At 34.2% G+C, this 11,322-nt stretch overlaps 2 long non-coding RNA genes across 2 annotated transcripts; both read right to left on the minus strand.

Moving 5' to 3' along the window:
* Positions 1-812: 812 nt before the first annotated feature.
* On the minus strand, positions 813-4,791 carry LOC135151979 (uncharacterized). The gene is made up of 3 exons (XR_010290995.1): positions 3,995-4,791; positions 2,011-2,205; positions 813-1,154 (listed from the first exon to the last, which is right to left on the minus strand). It is a non-coding gene; the product is annotated as an uncharacterized LOC135151979 (long non-coding RNA).
* Positions 4,792-7,129: 2,338 nt separating this feature from the next.
* Positions 7,130-11,108, minus strand: LOC135151980 (uncharacterized). Its single transcript, XR_010290997.1, has 3 exons — positions 10,312-11,108; positions 8,328-8,522; positions 7,130-7,471 (listed from the first exon to the last, which is right to left on the minus strand). It is a non-coding gene; the product is annotated as an uncharacterized LOC135151980 (long non-coding RNA).
* Between the last annotated feature and the right edge of the window lie 214 nt (positions 11,109-11,322).

Below are 11,322 nucleotides of genomic sequence, written 5' to 3' on the forward strand. Positions count from 1 at the left end.
CCTTTGAAGTTGAAAAGAACTTTAGCTTCATTTTCGCTTTTTTGAAGTTGGAAACAACTTTTAGTTTCATTCTTGACTCGTTTAAACCTAGAAACAACTTGTAGCTTCATTATTGACTCGATTGAAGTTGGAAACAACTTGTAGCTTCATTCCAGACTCGTTTGAAGTTTAAAACAACTTGTAGCTCCATTTTTGGTTGTTCGAAGTTGGAAAAAACATTTAGTTTCATGCGTGACCCATTTGAGCCCGGATACAACTTGTAGTTTCATTATGGACTCGATTGAAGTTGGAAACAACTTGTAACTCCATTATAGACTCGTTTGAAGTTGAAAACAACTTGTAGCTTTATTATAGACTCGTTTGGAGTTGAAAAGAACTTTAACTTCATTTTCGATTGTTTGAAGTTGGAAACAACTTTTACTTTCATTCTTGACTCGTTTGAGTCGGAAAACACTTGTAGGTTCATTATTGACTCGATTGAAGTTGGAAACAACTTGTAGCTTCATTATAGACTCGTTTGAAGTTGAAAAGAACTTTAGCTTCATTTTAGTTTTCTTGAAGTTGGAAACAACTTTTAGTTTCATTCTTGACTCGTTTGAGCCTAGAAACAACTTGTAGCTTCATTACTGACTCGATTGAAGTTGGAAACACCTTGTGTGACAGTCCGAGAATCCGGGGGCCTGGATTCTGACGTCACCACACAAAACCCATTTTTAAACACTTTTGAAATCCTGTATTTTTTTTTTATATTTTTTTTTTTTGAAATAATAATAAAAGTCAAAGGATTTAAAACTTGAAATTCAAACTTGAAAGCCATAATAAAAGATCTGAAAGACGTTAAATGAAAGATTTGAAAGAGAACATCTTCACCCCCAAGACAACAGGATCGCTTCCAGGTTACAGTATTGAAATTAGAATCAACCACTATTATTACCCAACATCTCTTACCAAATCAGATCATCTTCGATAAGAAGAATCACTGTCAACTATTCCAGCTATGACTTACATCTGAATCTCAATAGCACAACTCGAGCTAGCATCAACCTTATCAATCTTCCTGGACACTTCTTGACCACTGAATCCTCAACTCTGTCTCCTCGCCTAGCATTAGCCTTATTCACCATCACAGTCTAGCCACTCATCTTTAAGCCTTTCTGTAATGGTTAGAAAGGAATAGCAAGAGTGAGCAACAATGCTCAGCAAGTAATAATAAACACTGGTAATTCTGAAATGATATAACAGAAGTTCACGAGTTCAAGATATAAAAGGATTCAACCTGAGTTCACGAGTTTAGGTCTTGTATAAGAAAATCACAATACCTTGTAGCAATTGAACACTGAGGAATTCAATCTTTCCAAAAGAATTATTGAATTGGACTATCACATTTTAATTAAAACCAAGGTTAGGCAGCTGATCAGTTCCGCACTAACCCCGAGCAGGCCCCGCCATGCTCTATCACTGGATCCAAGGCACTCATTGGCCTAACATGACCACGAATCTGGTCCACAGGTTTATATAAAAACAATAATCCAATTCTCTAATTCAATTAAAGAAGCCAATGTAAATTAACAGAACATAATCATAATCATCATCAACAACTGAATAATTCCAAATCAAACTTTGATAATAAACTTTTCATAAGTCACAGTCCATCCTTTCATAAATCATAGTTCAGGAAATCCTCAACTATTCAGTATCCTCCATTATCGGCTAAGCAACTGAATTTAGCCTGCTAAACCAGCATGACAATGGCGGGTTGAATAATCAAGAAGATCCCAATTCATTCAAAGCTCTAACTATCACTGAGCAACACATGCTTCAATGACAATCTGAACTTCGAATTAATTAATAAAACGGAAATTCTTTAGAAACTTGAAGAATAGAAAGAATAGATCCGAACATATGCACTTTTAAATATAGAAAGGAAAGGTACGAATTCTTGCAACAGATACCAAAGGAATGGATCAGAATATTTGCAATATATCCAAGAGAAGGGTTTAGGATACTTGCCTTAAATCTGACTCCAGTCTCACATCTCTATCTCATCTTTCCACTTTCACAATCTATGCATCTCATAATTTCTAGACCATCTCTAGCCGTACTCTATTCGCCACATCGTTTCGCTTACTCGATTCATCCCTTATTCGCTTTGCAATACCACTTGTCCTTCTGAACGTCTTCGGTCATCCACGTCTCGTCCAAATCCTTAACGAGAATAAGATAATACTATAGTCACTAAACAATATATCGCATATACATATCGCGTATATCGATACCCACTTATATAACCCTTTTAAACTTATCACATATCACTTAACACGTAATCATGCTTTGACTCTATCATATAGTCAAGTCATATTCCACCTAACATATCACAAATCAATTATCATACAAATCCTATCGATAATTTGACAGCGTTTCGTCTCTTTATACGACTATCCACCTGTCAACCTATTCTCAATCAACAACCAATCAACCAATTCCAATTCCTATAATCCATATGTCCTTATCCAATACTAATCAATCATGACACTATGTCATATAAGTCATTTATCATGTATATAATATCGAGCATAAACATATATATCACGTAATCATCGATTAATAGCAATCAAATAACATATAATCACATTCTGCACATTTAACAACAATTATTCACATTCTCGACTCCATCATATTATTATGTCATATTAAAATAGACTTTATAAGCTTTCATCTCTCTTTCGTTTCACTCGATTCCGACTTACGGATCAAAAGTTATGGTCAAAACCGTTTTCTGACTCCGCTCTCAACATATAATACCTTACACCGATAGCAGACAACACATTACACATTAAGTCTCCCATCCCAATTGATGTCAAATCAATTCCTGGGTTTAAAATGATTTTTCGAGAATTTTCTGGAATTTTTAAACATTTTTCGGAATGAAAATCGATAAAAGAATCAATTTTCGGATAATTAATCAAGTCCCAAATACTTGAAATTGGACTTGAAATCATTCATAAACAATTATCGAGCCTTGAAAATAATTTAGAAAAATATTTCAAAGCTCGAAACTATTTTTCGGAATTTTTAAATCAAAAAAAATAATTAAATCCAATTAATTAATCAATTAAGATCAATTAATAATTAATTAAAATAATTAATCAATTAATATTTAAATTAATTGACCAATTAAAATAATTAATTACTAATTAAAATTAATTAATAAATCAAATTAGATTTATTTTTAAATAAAGAAATAATTAAAAACTATTTTTGAAATTAAAGAAAATAAGTATAAAAACAATTTTTAAAAGACTTAAAAATAAAGGGTTTAATCTGCTAGTTTTGGAAACTTCTAGCAGGGTTTGATTTGCAAAACCAGAAACTTTGGGGGTGGATTTGTAATACTGCAGTAGATGGGTGGTGAAATTGAAATTTCACCACCATCTCCCCCAATCGCCGCCGGCAGCCATGGCTGCCGCCTTGGAGCTCGTCGGACAACGCCACCACTGACCAGAAACCCTCCAAACTCTCCAGATCTCTTCCCTTATCTCCCCACAACTCCACCACGCTTTCAGTTTCAAGAAACAAGCAACGAGGTGGCCGGAAAAAGCTTGGAAACCTCGCCGCCGGCGAGTTTCTTTCAAACTCCGGTGACCCCTTTCCGGGAATCCCACATAACTTTTGAACATACCCACAAGTTCCTCTCTTCACACTCTTTCTAATGGTATAAGCCATGCATACCCAGAATTAACAGAACGCAATCTCCGGCCAAAAATCCATATTTTCCGGCGAAAAACGCAAGAACACCAAGAACACTCAATTTCAAAGATTAAACTGACTTTTCGAGGTGTTATTGAACTCAAAAATTGACATATGATATACCAAAACGACGAGAAAAACATGCTCTACAACATGGAATCATCAAAACAATCAAACAAACACGTTTGCAAAGATTCACTATTTAAATCATAATAATTCGAATTTTAAAACCCCAATTCCTCCCTACCTGTGAATCTCAGGTTGTTTTTGATTGCAGATATAGATTCTACTCTTCGATATCTTCGATTTGACTATTCGCACGCTTGATTCTGACTCCAATAACGCCTTCAAATCCACGTTTGATTATGAAGAACACGAAGAACGCAGCTCGGTTTCTCTCGGTATTCGTGCAGAGAAACTGGTGAAATGATTTTACGGGTAAAAATAAGCTCTAGAAAGGTATATTTATATTTACAACTAATTGGTACCCCTTTGGATCGTATATGACATGAAAATACGTATTTACTAGCTTTATATTAATAAAGCGGGGTCCAATCGGTACTGGTTTTCAAGATAATCATCAAAACGGGGCTTTTTAACTCAATTATTGGTCTGCGGGTCCCACTGCAATTATTACATGATAAGGATGACGAAAATATCTCGTTTCACGTTTATCGAGACAAACTGGATAATTATCGATAATTTTAGTACCCGAAAAACTCCGCCGGACCGACTCCAGGGAAAACCGTACTCCGGATCGAAAAAGTCAAAACACGAAAAATGTCCGGAATATTCAAATTAGGCTAAAGGTGAGTTTTCTCGAAACTTCCGGGAAGAAAATGTGCTACACCGTTACGAGTGGACGGTTTTACGGAAGTCAAATAATTAATAAATAAATATAAATATACACAATTAAATCTGTAAATCGATTATAAAATCATCTAACATTCCATAAATCGATATGAAAATATCCAAATAAACTATATTTTCTCCTGAGCCTATAGAAATTGAAATCTCTCAAATACGAACACATATGAGCAGTTAACGCAATAAACCAGATAATATAAAATTCACAAAAATTATATAATAATCACAATATAATCATAAATCACCATAAATTATTAAACGAGCAATACCACTTAATCACATAACACATATATTCCCATAATACTCATCTAGAATTTTCGAAACAATATATGAAAATCAGTTTTAAAAATATAATCATTTATCAATAACACCATAACCCGGGGTTTAAATATAAAACCTTGAAAACTCATTAAACTGGAATAAAATATTAAATCTTATTCCTTTCTTTTTAAGAAAATCATTTATAATATTAATAAAAATATTTTAAAAATCCGGGTTATTACAATCTACCCTCCTTATAGGGATTCCGTCCTCGGAATCAGAGAAAGAAGGAGGACGCATAATCAGTATAATCCATATTAATCCGTAGAACAAGTATCATCACATAGAACTATTCACATAGTCAATTCACTTTTCAATTAAAGCCAACAACAATATTTAGACAAATAGATTTATAATAATCAAATCTAAATTTAATAATACGGGATATTACATTCTACCCCCCTTATAAGGATTCCGCCCTCGGAATCCGCAAAGAGAACTCAAACGTATCACTTATAAGATTCCACTATATGCTTTGTAATAACGTATCATCATTCATCTTGAATCGGCCTTGGCATACCTTTAACTTTAAAGAAATAAAAAATCAGGCTTTCGCAACTGCAGAATTCATTTCCCAAGAATCAATCTTTGAGAAATTTGGAGGAACAAGATGTTTTCAAAATAGGTCATATTGGAATACAAGAGTGACTGGGAGATCAATACGATCAATTGAACTTAATGTTGCGTGTCCATATTAGACACTACTAAAGGTTGTTAACCTTCTTGTAATCACAACACACACAAGTGATGGCGTCCCATCCAACTCCTATCACACAGACAGGTATACCTTGTGTCCCCTATAAATAGGGTTGTTCATCCCAATCAAATTGAAAAAATGTCAAGGAATATCAACGAATGTCAAAGAATCTCGAGAATATCAAAGAACATCAAGGGATATCAAGGAATGTCAAGAAATGTCAAACAATATCAAGGAACATCACTATCTCTTCACAACAAACCTTCATCCCACATCTTTGCTTTCCAACTCATACCAATAATCAGTATCAATGTCATCTTAGAATTTGAGAAATTGAAGATCTCATTTATCAAAACTTTTGTAGAAAAGATATCATGATAATATCTCACTGATGAGAAAACAATCAAAAGAATCTTTAGTTGAAGAGAGGTATTGCCAAGGTCTTCTCAGATTCCGACTCTACTTCAATAAATCATTGTTCGATATATATCTTCTTTTCAACGTTCTCGATAATCGATCGATGTTGACTCGTAATAGCCTCGTAAGATGTCATCGTAGACGTTATAGTTCGTAATAAGTCTGGCCCAAGTAGTTCACGTTCTCATGCTTCATCCAGTTGCCTTTGAAGTCCATAACACAACACCTAGCATATCTTCGATTTTCTGAATCGTCGCCCTGTGGGTTATGGGCCCACCTTGTCTCGCTTAACTTAAAACGTCGTCGTCGAGAATTAACATTCTAACTTACTCGCAAATATCGCTTCTAATAACCTGACTCAACTTCACTTACTCTCTATCATGCACTTCTCATCTATCAACTTCTATCTACAAATCTCTCCTTCTAATTCAGTACAACTCATATCTTACACTAACTCTTCATATCTCACTAACACCATATACCTCTTCCAAATATCTGACATGGTCAACATACTATGAACCATGCATCTTTATCATTCTCAAATCAATACAATAGACCATTTTCAACGATGCAGCATAGTCAGAATACTCTGAACTCTGCATTTTTAACATTCTCAACTCAATCACTCATTATCAAACTCTTCTATCTAGGTCTAATCTTGACCTTTCTCACAATTCATCATCTCAATTAGTCAACATACTAGAAATCATATGTCACACTTAGGAATCAAAATCTCTCTAAACCTATACACTCAACTTGATCGTCTAACCAGATTCTATACCTCCATCACATCTCTAGACTATTTCTAAATAGTTCCACAATACCTCTATACGAGGTCACCCAACATTCTTCTCTAGAGAACCTATAACTATGATCTATATTCTAATTTCAAATACTTATAACCTGTTGCTCTGATACCAACTGTGACAGTCCGAGAATCCGGGGGCCTGGATTCTGACGTCACCACACAAAACCCATTTTTAAACACTTTTGAAATCCTGTATTTTTTTTTTATATTTTTTTTTTTTTGAAATAATAATAAAAGTCAAAGGATTTAAAACTTGAAATTCAAACTTGAAAGCCATAATAAAAGATCTGAAAGACGTTAAATGAAAGATTTGAAAGAGAACATCTTCACCCCCAAGACAACAGGATCGCTTCCAGGTTACAGTATTGAAATTAGAATCAACCACTATTATTACCCAACATCTCTTACCAAATCAGATCATCTTCGATAAGAAGAATCACTGTCAACTATTCCAGCTATGACTTACATCTGAATCTCAATAGCACAACTCGAGCTAGCATCAACCTTATCAATCTTCCTGGACACTTCTTGACCACTGAATCCTCAACTCTGTCTCCTCGCCTAGCATTAGCCTTATTCACCATCACAGTCTAGCCACTCATCTTTAAGCCTTTCTGTAATGGTTAGAAAGGAATAGCAAGAGTGAGCAACAATGCTCAGCAAGTAATAATAAACACTGGTAATTCTGAAATGATATAACAGAAGTTCACGAGTTCAAGATATAAAAGGATTCAACCTGAGTTCACGAGTTTAGGTCTTGTATAAGAAAATCACAATACCTTGTAGCAATTGAACACTGAGGAATTCAATCTTTCCAAAAGAATTATTGAATTGGACTATCACATTTTAATTAAAACCAAGGTTAGGCAGCTGATCAGTTCCGCACTAACCCCGAGCAGGCCCCGCCATGCTCTATCACTGGATCCAAGGCACTCATTGGCCTAACATGACCACGAATCTGGTCCACAGGTTTATATAAAAACAATAATCCAATTCTCTAATTCAATTAAAGAAGCCAATGTAAATTAACAGAACATAATCATAATCATCATCAACAACTGAATAATTCCAAATCAAACTTTGATAATAAACTTTTCATAAGTCACAGTCCATCCTTTCATAAATCATAGTTCAGGAAATCCTCAACTATTCAGTATCCTCCATTATCGGCTAAGCAACTGAATTTAGCCTGCTAAACCAGCATGACAATGGCGGGTTGAATAATCAAGAAGATCCCAATTCATTCAAAGCTCTAACTATCACTGAGCAACACATGCTTCAATGACAATCTGAACTTCGAATTAATTAATAAAACGGAAATTCTTTAGAAACTTGAAGAATAGAAAGAATAGATCCGAACATATGCACTTTTAAATATAGAAAGGAAAGGTACGAATTCTTGCAACAGATACCAAAGGAATGGATCAGAATATTTGCAATATATCCAAGAGAAGGGTTTAGGATACTTGCCTTAAATCTGACTCCAGTCTCACATCTCTATCTCATCTTTCCACTTTCACAATCTATGCATCTCATAATTTCTAGACCATCTCTAGCCGTACTCTATTCGCCACATCGTTTCGCTTACTCGATTCATCCCTTATTCGCTTTGCAATACCACTTGTCCTTCTGAACGTCTTCGGTCATCCACGTCTCGTCCAAATCCTTAACGAGAATAAGATAATACTATAGTCACTAAACAATATATCGCATATACATATCGCGTATATCGATACCCACTTATATAACCCTTTTAAACTTATCACATATCACTTAACACGTAATCATGCTTTGACTCTATCATATAGTCAAGTCATATTCCACCTAACATATCACAAATCAATTATCATACAAATCCTATCGATAATTTGACAGCGTTTCGTCTCTTTATACGACTATCCACCTGTCAACCTATTCTCAATCAACAACCAATCAACCAATTCCAATTCCTATAATCCATATGTCCTTATCCAATACTAATCAATCATGACACTATGTCATATAAGTCATTTATCATGTATATAATATCGAGCATAAACATATATATCACGTAATCATCGATTAATAGCAATCAAATAACATATAATCACATTCTGCACATTTAACAACAATTATTCACATTCTCGACTCCATCATATTATTATGTCATATTAAAATAGACTTTATAAGCTTTCATCTCTCTTTCGTTTCACTCGATTCCGACTTACGGATCAAAAGTTATGGTCAAAACCGTTTTCTGACTCCGCTCTCAACATATAATACCCTACACCGATAGCAGACAACACATTACACATTAAGTCTCCCATCCCAATTGATGTCAAATCAATTCCTGGGTTTAAAATGATTTTTCGAGAATTTTCTGGAATTTTTAAACATTTTTCGGAATGAAAATCGATAAAAGAATCAATTTTCGGATAATTAATCAAGTCCCAAATACTTGAAATTGGACTTGAAATCATTCATAAACAATTATCGAGCCTTGAAAATAATTTAGAAAAATATTTCAAAGCTCGAAACTATTTTTCGGAATTTTTAAATCAAAAAAAATAATTAAATCCAATTAATTAATCAATTAAGATCAATTAATAATTAATTAAAATAATTAATCAATTAATATTTAAATTAATTGACCAATTAAAATAATTAATTACTAATTAAAATTAATTAATAAATCAAATTAGATTTATTTTTAAATAAAGAAATAATTAAAAACTATTTTTGAAATTAAAGAAAATAAGTATAAAAACAATTTTTAAAAGACTTAAAAATAAAGGGTTTAATCTGCTAGTTTTGGAAACTTCTAGCAGGGTTTGATTTGCAAAACCAGAAACTTTGGGGGTGGATTTGTAATACTGCAGTAGATGGGTGGTGAAATTGAAATTTCACCACCATCTCCCCCAATCGCCGCCGGCAGCCATGGCTGCCGCCTTGGAGCTCGTCGGACAACGCCACCACTGACCAGAAACCCTCCAAACTCTCCAGATCTCTTCCCTTATCTCCCCACAACTCCACCACGCTTTCAGTTTCAAGAAACAAGCAACGAGGTGGCCGGAAAAAGCTTGGAAACCTCGCCGCCGGCGAGTTTCTTTCAAACTCCGGTGACCCCTTTCCGGGAATCCCACATAACTTTTGAACATACCCACAAGTTCCTCTCTTCACACTCTTTCTAATGGTATAAGCCATGCATACCCAGAATTAACAGAACGCAATCTCCGGCCAAAAATCCATATTTTCCGGCGAAAAACGCAAGAACACCAAGAACACTCAATTTCAAAGATTAAACTGACTTTTCGAGGTGTTATTGAACTCAAAAATTGACATATGATATACCAAAACGACGAGAAAAACATGCTCTACAACATGGAATCATCAAAACAATCAAACAAACACGTTTGCAAAGATTCACTATTTAAATCATAATAATTCGAATTTTAAAACCCCAATTCCTCCCTACCTGTGAATCTCAGGTTGTTTTTGATTGCAGATATAGATTCTACTCTTCGATATCTTCGATTTGACTATTCGCACGCTTGATTCTGACTCCAATAACGCCTTCAAATCCACGTTTGATTATGAAGAACACGAAGAACGCAGCTCGGTTTCTCTCGGTATTCGTGCAGAGAAACTGGTGAAATGATTTTACGGGTGAAAATAAGCTCTAGAAAGGTATATTTATATTTACAACTAATTGGTACCCCTTTGGATCGTATATGACATGAAAATACGTATTTACTAGCTTTATATTAATAAAGCGGGGTCCAATCGGTACTGGTTTTCAAGATAATCATCAAAACGGGGCTTTTTAACTCAATTATTGGTCTGCGGGTCCCACTGCAATTATTACATGATAAGGATGACGAAAATATCTCGTTTCACGTTTATCGAGACAAACTGGATAATTATCGATAATTTTAGTACCCGAAAAACTCCGCCGGACCGACTCCAGGGAAAACCGTACTCCGGATCGAAAAAGTCAAAACACGAAAAATGTCCGGAATATTCAAATTAGGCTAAAGGTGAGTTTTCTCGAAACTTCCGGGAAGAAAATGTGCTACACCGTTACGAGTGGACGGTTTTACGGAAGTCAAATAATTAATAAATAAATATAAATATACACAATTAAATCTGTAAATCGATTATAAAATCATCTAACATTCCATAAATCGATATGAAAATATCCAAATAAACTATATTTTCTCCTGAGCCTATAGAAATTGAAATCTCTCAAATACGAACACATATGAGCAGTTAACGCAATAAACCAGATAATATAAAATTCACAAAAATTATATAATAATCACAATATAATCATAAATCACCATAAATTATTAAACGAGCAATACCACTTAATCACATAACACATATATTCCCATAATACTCATCTAGAATTTTCGAAACAATATATGAAAATCAGTTTTAAAAATATAATCATTTATCAATAACACCATAACCCGGGGTTTAAATA

Source organism: Daucus carota, chromosome 4 (assembly GCF_001625215.2).
Source record: "Daucus carota subsp. sativus chromosome 4, DH1 v3.0, whole genome shotgun sequence".
NCBI lineage: Eukaryota > Viridiplantae > Streptophyta > Magnoliopsida > Apiales > Apiaceae > Daucus > Daucus carota.